This window comes from Cupressus sempervirens, chromosome 6 (genome assembly GCF_028749045.1).
Source record: "Cupressus sempervirens isolate cs-2001-9-10 chromosome 6, ASM2874904v1, whole genome shotgun sequence".
In the NCBI taxonomy this organism is placed as follows: Eukaryota; Viridiplantae; Streptophyta; class Pinopsida; order Cupressales; family Cupressaceae; genus Cupressus; species Cupressus sempervirens.
In genome coordinates this window covers 572,373,988-572,383,760 of record NC_143123.1, presented here as the reverse complement: position 1 = coordinate 572,383,760, position 9,773 = coordinate 572,373,988, and the positions used below count along the sequence as shown (strand labels likewise).

General features: G+C 38.8%; 1 pseudogene across 1 annotated transcript; it reads left to right on the top strand.

Moving 5' to 3' along the window:
• Window positions 1-436: 436 nt before the first annotated feature.
• LOC149553552 (pentatricopeptide repeat-containing protein At2g22070 pseudogene) lies at window positions 437-3,860 on the top strand (annotated as a pseudogene). Its single transcript, XR_016353108.1, has one exon. The product of XR_016353108.1 is annotated as a pentatricopeptide repeat-containing protein At2g22070 pseudogene (transcript).
• The last annotated feature ends 5,913 nt before the right edge of the window (window positions 3,861-9,773 follow it).

The window sequence follows — 9,773 nt, the reverse complement described above, 5'->3', positions numbered from 1 at the left end:
AAAAAAAAAATTCTAAATTCTAACTTATGTAATAAAATTCTAAAATTCTAAAATTTCTTTGTTAAAAATCTATTAATTCAAATCTCAAAATATTTATTAGTGATTTTATGTTGCATTACATTAAGTTCTATGTTTCTTAACAATGGCTAGTGACAGCATTATTTTGTAAAACTAAAATTTAAAATATTAATTAAAGTTCTAAGTCAAATTTGTTAAAATTTATAACTTCTCTTTTTAAAAACATTGTATATCTAAATGATTTTGTATTCTATTATTTTATATAATATGAATCATTAATTGCAAAGTTAGGGACTAAGCTCTTCTAGAACTCTTTAACTTGTAGAAAAGGAAAAGGGGCTTTTATAGTCCACGACATCAGCCATAGCTGTAGAGGTTTACATATGGTTACAATTTATGGGACTACCTCGTATTCTATGCTGGAGGTACCTAACTGCAATACACATGAGGCATACATACCCTACTGCCCACGAAATTTGGAACTTGTGACCTCTTTTGAAAGCACAATGAATCACCAAGCCAACTCAGGCTGCAAATAATGAAGTGATTCTGTAAAATAAATGGTTCTATCAGTGCCTGAATCGCGCAAAGGAGTAAATGGTTGTACAGAGGGTCGGTTGAAGGAGGCCGTAAGCATTCTTCTTACAACACAGGATCCTCCTCGAGACATTTCTACCTACCTTCAGCTATTCAAAACCTGCATTGCCAAAAAAGCACTTGCAGAGGGCAAACTAATCCATTCTTACATCAGTGTCAGGGGATTTACATTTGTTACCAACACAGTTTTGCAGAATACACTCATCAACACGTATGCCAAATGTGGAAGTTTGAAGGATGCTCGCAAAGTTTTTGACTTCATTTTACAACCAGACGTCCTCTCATGGAATATGATAATTTTAGCTCACAGAAGGCATGGACATTGTCAAGAGGCATTAGCGCTGTTTGGCAAAATGCAACAAACAGATGTGCAACCTGATTTGTTCACTTTTGCACATATCCTTCCCGCGTGTGCCAAAACGAGAGCCTTAGAACAGGGTATGGAGATCCATCAAAGAATAATCGAATGTGGGTTTTTATCGGATGTTGTAGTTGGGAATTCTCTGATAGACATGTATGTGAAATGTGGAAGCATACCGAAGGCACGCGAAGTGTTTGACAAAATACCTCAACGAGATCCTGTTTCATGGACTTCTATGGTTGCGGGAGATGCCCAAAATGGTGAATTGAGTGAAGCCCTGAGTCTTTTTAAAGGAATGCCTCAATCAAATGTGGTTTCATGGACGGCTTTGATTGTAGGATATGCACGAAATGGGTTTGCTAGGAATGCGTTGGAGTTTTTTAAGCAAATGCAATTGGCAGGTATCAAGCCTAATGCTATAACCTTTGCTAGCATACTCCCGGCATGCACCAATACAGGAGCTTTGGAACAGGGTATCGAAATCCACCAGAGAGTAATAGAAGGTGGGTTCTTGTTAAATGTTGTAGTTGGAAACGCCTTGATTGATATGTATGCAAAATGCGGTAGGTTGCAGAAGGCACAGCAACTGTTTGACGAAATGCCTCAATGGGATGTGGTCTCATGGAATACAATTATTGCTGGATACTCGCAAAGAGGCGCTCTTGATGAGGCTTTAACGCTTTTCAAAAAAATGCCTCAACGAAATGTGATCTCGTGGAATGCAATGATCGTAGGATATGCACAACATGGTGTATTTGATGAAGCTGTTAAGCTTTTCAATGAAATGCCTCAACGAAATTCAGTCTCATGGACTGCAATGATTTCAGGATTTGCAAAATATGGGCTTGCTGGGGAAGCCTTGGAGTTTTTCAAAGAAATGCAATTTGAAGGAGAGAAACCAGATTTGTCAACCTTTGCCAGTATCCTCCCAGCTTGTGGGCAACTTGGAGCACTGGAAAAGGGTATGGAAATCCATCAAAGAATAATGGGAAGTAGATATCTATCAGATATGGTGATTGTTACTGCCCTAATTGAGATGTATATAAAATGTGGAAGCATACATAAGGCGCGCAAATTGTTTGACAAGATGCCTCAACAAGATGATGTCTCATGGAACTCAATGATTGTTGGATATGCACAAAATGGTGTTCTTGATGAGGCTTTATGGCTTTTTGAAGAAATGCCTCATCAAAATGTGGTCTCATGGACTGCAATGATTGCTGGATATGCACAAAATGGGCTTATTGAGAAGGCCGTGGAGTTCTTTAAACAAATGCAGATGGCTGGTGTAAAGCCGAACTCAGCAACCTTTGCTACCATCCTCCCAGCATGTGCCAAGATGGGAGCTTTAGAACAAGGCATGGAAATCCATGAAAGAATAATCGAACATGGATCTCTGTCAGATGTCATAGTTGTGACTGCTCTGATAGACATGTATGCTAAATGTGCTACCATACAGAGGGCACGCAAATTATTTGACAAAGTACAACATCCAAATGTGATTTTATGGAGTGCAATGATTGCAGGATATGCACTTCATGGCAATAGCAATGACGCCCTTAAACTCTTTGAACTAATGAAACACTCTGGGCTCAACCCAAATTATGTAACATTTGTTTCTGTTTTATTTGCATGCAGCCATGCAGGTTTAGTGGACATGGGCTTTAAATACTTCGATTCCATGAGATATTCGTATTGCATCACGCCCATAGTAGATCATTATATATGCATGGTTGACATTCTTGGAAGAGCTGGCTATCTTGAGGAAGCTCTAAGATTTATAATCAAAATGCCAATAAAACCTGATGTTGTTGTCTGGATATGTTTGCTTGGTGCATGTAGATCACATGCAAATATACGCCTGGGAGAATCTGTGGCAGAAATCCTTTTTGAGTTGGATGTTAAAAGTACTGCACCTTATGTTCTTCTAGCTAACCTTTATTCAGACGTTGGAAGGTGGGGGGACGTTCAGAAGGTATGGAAGTTGATGAAGGATAGAGGAATTAGAAAAATGCCTGGATGCAGCTGGATTGAAGTCCAGAAAATGGTACATGCTTTTTGTGTTGGAGACAGATCACACCCACAAACCCATGACATCTATGCAAAATTGGACGAATTATATTGGGAGATGAAACAAACAGGGTATGCTCCAAATTCAAAACTAGCACCCAATGATGTAGAGGAAGGGGAGGAGAGGTTATATCATCGCCACCACAGTGAAATGTTGGCAATTGCATTCGGGTTGATAAATACATCCCCTGGAACAACAATTAGGGTTGTCAAGAACCTTCGTGTATGTATTGACTGCCACAATGCAACCAAGCTTATCTCCAAAATTGCTGGAAGAGGAATTGTTGTGAGAGATGCAAACCGGTTCCATCATTTTGAACATGGTCATTGTTCATGTGGAGATTATTGGTGACGTTTGGAGAAGCAATCCATCAAGACAAGCTAGCACTGCAGAGAAATGGATTTTACTACACTTGCGGTGGTGAGAATGAACTGGATACATTGTCCAGATTCAAAAGCTCTGTTGTGCTTCAAGAGGAAGACCGCGCTGTTGATTCAGTCATATTGTATTTTATCATTACTCTCCTGGCATGCTGACGAAGAGATACTGTTTAGAAAGGATTAAGGGCGGGAAGGGCACGAATGGCGTGATGGAGTGGAAGGCTTGAAACAGAGTTTACAATCAGAACGGACAACTGCTGAGCCTATCGAGAAGAGCTTACAGTCAGAAAGCCAATTGAATATCTTATTTATTTTTCAGTGTGAGAATTTGTGTTCTAGATATTTTACAAAGAATAAGGTATGTAAATCTCATTTATAGCACATTTAAATATCTCTCACAAGAAACATAAACATAAGATATTCCTTAGATCAATGCAGAGACTGCCCTGTAGCATAAGAATCTTTCATTCTTCCTGAAAACTCCAGTAGGTCTAACTTGTCGGCCTAAAATACGTACCAAATTAAGATGCAAATTTTCGCTCACAATCGAAAATCTGGGCTAATAAATAATAAGTAATTAGGGCTATTATTACAATAAATTATTTTGTTACACAGTATTTCGTTGCAGTCAAAAGATAGCAACATGCTATATATGGTTAGAGTTAGTTCACTTAAAAATAAAAGAACAAGTATTCGAGGTCATTAAAAGTTGGTGCACAAGTCTGAATTAGAAAGACCAGAGAAATTGATAATCCAAGATGATGACCATTACTTATGATGCTCCTCAAGTCCTAATCTATGGTTGGTTTTGGAGAAGGGGTTCACCAACCTTGAGATTGATAAATCCAACCTAAATGAATGGTCTAATGTCATTTCACTTTTAGTAGTATTTGATGAGCTAAAGAGATTAATTTAACGAACACGATAAACAATAACAAATACAAAGATAATGAGATAAAATGATACAAAATGTTTATATTGTGGAAATTAAAGGAGGTCACAAAGACCAACTAATAGGCTCTACAAGCTCTTTGTTTAGGACATCTATGTGTGTCAAAGAACTATAGCACAAATTCAGCATGATAGCACTACACACGTGTCCTTTACAAGAAAGGTATGTAATGCCCAGCCCGGAGATCCTTGGAAACAAGGATTCAAATCAAGCCAAGATATATATATTTTTTTACAAGTATGAATGCACATGACAACATCATATAGGGATCACAATGATCGCAACGGAAGACTTCAACACAATTCCGGCAACCAACAAATCTCCGAACGCCACTACCAAACTGACACACACAAACAAAGCCAACAACGACAACAACAAGATGAGGGCACAAGAAATGACCACTCATCAACAAAACACCAAGCTGGGGTAAAATGCAGAATTCCGAAATTTGGCTAAGTCTGAAATCCTGAAGCCCTGAAAATTGGCCAAGTCTGGATTTCTGAAGCCCTAAATTTTCCTAGAATCCATAACTTATCTCTGAGAGGTCTGAAACCTATCTCAAACGATTTGTCGCATATATTAAAATATATCTTAAGTATAAGGAAACTTATACTTAAACGATATATTTTAAACCCCAACAGACTAAAACAGAAACATGAAAACTCAATTTCAAGAGAAACCGACAGAATTCGAATTGCAACAGCATAGGGTCGAAGAATGCATTTTAAACCCCAACAGACTAAAACAGAAACAAGAGACTAAAATAGAAACATGAAAACTCGATTTCAAGAGAAACCGACAGAATTCAAATTGCAACAGCATAGGGTCGAAGAATGCCCAAAAGGGTATCCAAAACCACTCTCAAAAAGATTGGATCACGAAGAAAAGTGCCCGCTGATGGCACGCGCAGGTTTTTCACAAAAATCGTGCGACACTTTTTACTATGGGGGGGCGATACTTCTCCTTAAGGCGTGCGACACTCTTCCAGTGTCGTATGACATTTCTCAAGAAGGCATGCGACACTTTTCAGCATCGTACGACATTTCTCAAGAAGGCGTGCGACACTCTTCCAGTGTCGTATGACATTTCTCAAGAAGCTGTGCGATACTTTACAGTGTCGTACAACATAGTTTGCATGGGCGTGCGATACTTTTTAAAGTGTCGCACCATGCTGGACAAATGTCGCCCATAGAAACACGAAAACACTCCCAGAAGCAAAAAGGACCAAAATAGAGCAAAGAACCTCCACACCAGGGAGTATCGGATCCACAAAGGCTCGAGGAATGAACACTCGAGTGCAAGAACAACACAAAATGGAGAACATCAACCATCTAAACTACAACAGCATAGAACACACTGAATATAAACATCGCAGAGAACAAAAGCAACATCGCAATGAACAGAAATACATCTCAGGAACAATACAACCAAACTAAGTACGCGGTTCCTCCCAACCATCAATAGCATCATAAGACCATCGTGGATCCTAGCCATCCCCCGCGCGTAACATCCCAAGCCACTGACCAGATCGTCAGTACTGTCATAATAGGGATGTCACTACTAAAACATGCAACAATATAAGCATAAGGAAATCTAACATGCTAGTAGTAAAGCATAAGATAATCCTACAGTAGATAACATCTCCTATTACATGCTAAACATTAATAAGCAACAAATATACTACTAAATCAAATAACATCATCTAATTATATGCTAATCATCATGATAAGGGAATGCGTCAAATAAACTAACATCATCTAGACATGATATCCAAGCATTCCAATGAAAGCATAAATCACAAGAAAGCATACTCCGAAACCCGAAGTACCAAGTGAAAACATCCAGCAACAGTCGCACTAGGATAAGAGATCATCTCTGTACACCGATCCCTAGCAGTGGTGAAGGTAGCTACGCCTCCCAACCACATGGCACCCATAGGTCCACACCCGCTGTGCTGATGGAGATAATGATCCAACCACAAACACACATAAAACACAACATCCATGGCTAACACTCACGCTAGACAGTATGATGGCTGCAACCAAGAACCTAAGACAATGCAAAGAGTACAGGTCCTGGTCAGACACTCAATAGGCTACTAAGTAGGGGCTGACATCATGGAGAGTCGCTTGGCATCGAAAAGCCCAAGCTCGGATCTGTGTAGCTCAACTCCCTCAACGGAAGGCCAATACACTGTGTAGCTCAACTCCCTCAACGGAAGGCCAATACACAAAAGTACCATTTTATTATCTTAAGTTTTATTACCAGTCACACATTTTATTTAGTTATCACTTATATAAAACTTCCTCTGCCAACCGGGAAGTAGTCACCAGGTTACAGGATAGAAGCCCCCTCCATATGCTACCCTACCCTACCCATGCTCATCCTACGACAAGTGCCTGTGGGCATGCATACTCCCATCCCAACCCCAATGATCATAACTTCCGGCAAATCCACGGAAGATTGGGCCTCGCAAGTCACCCAACAAATGTACGCGTACGTACTCGTGTGTGGCGCACCACCATCACGAAGATCATAACACAAGGACAGGAATGAGAACACAATGCAAAGAAAACACCCAACTAAAAGCAACACGAGAAGGATGGATTCTACACGAATCCCAAAGCCAATAAAATTGTACATCATAAAATCACTCAACCGGCCTCAATCCGAGAGTATGGATTCTACATGAATCCTAGCGTTCACGAACAAAAGCAAAGGTCTAAAAGAAACAATAACAACAAGTATAACATCACTCAACCGAACACAATGTCGGGAGTATGGATGCAACACGCATCCCAATGCAACATAAAAGTGCAAACGTGGTCTGACTGATATCCAAACGGATCATCAAGGTCCACGACCCACATTGTGCCAAGAAAACCTGAGAAAACAGGGCGACACGCAAAACGAGGTAAAAACTCCAAAAATTTGAAAAACTTCAAAATTAAAACCCATTTGGCCTTTGGGTTCAAAAACCCCAAAAATCCAAAAATAAATGAAATCAGACACCGTATGCAAAAATGGCCAGCATAACGGCGTAAAATCCGAAACCCTCATCTCAAAAAATAGAGAAACGTTCATACCCGCCCAACCGGGTAGAACTAGCATACAGAAACGGAGGGGAACACTAGTTCTCAGCCTCCAAACAAATGGCTACCAAAAACAGAAGCAGAAACGGAGCAGAACCAATAAAACGGGAAAGCCCTACCTCACAGCCAAAAGGGCAAAACGGGAATCTGAACCATAAAATAAATATCCCGCAGAAGTAGCTGAAAATCATGGCAATCCAAGGTTTCTCCGACCTGGATCCAACGAGCCCAACCTCGCGACGATCCCACGCCCGTAGCTCCCACAACGAACAAAACAGTAAATCTTTATGAAGAGGATTTTAGGTTTTACTCTCCAACTTTCCAATTCAAAAGTGAGAAGTGAGGAATTAAATTCCTTTTTGGATATTTATTCACTTTTCGGGTGAATAATCGATTAGGGCATTTAACCAGCCAATCTAGTTAAACTCCGAATCGACCCAAACGAAAACAGGCTATTCCTATAAATAGGAATTCATCTATGGCAAAGCTGCCAGAAATTAAAATAAATCAAATAAAAAGTCCGAAAACCCAAAAACACATAAATCTCTTCAACAACTTTCGCAACAATGCGAACCTAAAAAATGCACAGACATGCTTACTAGTCTAATCACATAATGCAAATGAGTTCGGATTTAATAATCACCAAAAGGTTTAAATTAAACATTTAATTAAGGATACGTCGACCATACAAGGACGACATTGGTAAAATATGAATCGCTGAATCACTAACTCCATGTGCCACTGCCAGGGATATAATCCTGCACACTAAACAACACGATCAAGTGCAATTGCATATAATAATATAGCCGAAGCAATAAATGCATTAAATCACCTAATTTAACCATTTATTTAATTATATTAAAATAATCTATTTACATCACTCACGTTCGCAAAAGGCATAGCAACGCAGGAATGAAGTAAATAATCATAGCATTAAATCCATCACATAACAAAATCAGAGGTATGTCCAAATACCAAATAACTAGATAACATCATAAAACACACTGTCACCTCAAAATGGCATCATCATGCAATATGATTAACTGAACAGCATAGTAGTCTAATATCTATGATACTGGAATCAAAGAGTAACATTTGACCCTCAGGTCATCTCAAATGTAAAACATAACATGAGTAACAAATATCTCTCTAATAAAAAATATAACAAGGTAAATGCCTGCAACACATAACCAAATAAATCAACATGAACAATCCATTCTAATTACTTAAGCATTTAATAATGATTGATTACTCTGCATTAAAAAGGCATTTAAAACACATAAGCAAAAACAGTCATAAACATGACTAACCACTGCTACAGGAACCTAGTCTAGTGTAGCATGGTAAAAAGTACACAGTGCAATCTCTGCACACATCTCAGGGTAATCACGGAACAACCTCATGATACCACATCGATCCTGGTAACCACTGGCACAAACCTCAGTGAACCAAAAATCACATCATAATCTTAAAGATCAGTGAAAAGCATAATCAAAGCAACTGATAAAGAAACATAAATCCAAACACTTCAACGGTGTAGACTACACCACTCAGGGTCACAATCATGATCCATCACAACAAAAGATCAGCAAGGGTGCATCCATCAGGACGACTTACAAAAGTCAAATGAGAGAGGCACTACAAGGTACAAGAGTTGTACTAGAAACCTATCGGGAAACTTACATAAAATACAAACTAAGCTAAGAATAGTAATGGGGAATACAAAATAATGAGTATAGTGCTCAAATGACAAGGAAAATGAAGATCTTACAATGTAATGCACTAAATGCCACACCTCAATAGTACAAACACTTCTACCATACCTAGTAACACACCTTCATTGTACCAATCAACACATCCACTATACTATGCTCACTTGCACAATACAGTTTGCACACCACATTGTGCACTCCATACATCATACATGACACACTGCACTCAACACATCGTGTTGGTTCTCAAAATTGTTGGTTGGATTCCTACAAACTCGGTCTGCTTGATGCTAGGAAATCAACACAATTTTGGTCAACAAAATAGACTAAATTATAACTTATTCAATCTCCACACTTTAGGCTCTACAAAACCTAAGTTGTTGTCCCCATATCAATGTTCCTTAGGGAAAGCTTAAAGATTAATAATGCAAACTTTATAACCGATGCTCTTGAGATGGCAAGTAATTCTCAAGGAGAAATGAAATGTATAAATATCTTAAATGTCAATGAAATATTGAAAATGAACTTATGCAATACTTGTGGATAGAATTTCACTAATCTACAACTATACATATCAACTTATAACAAGT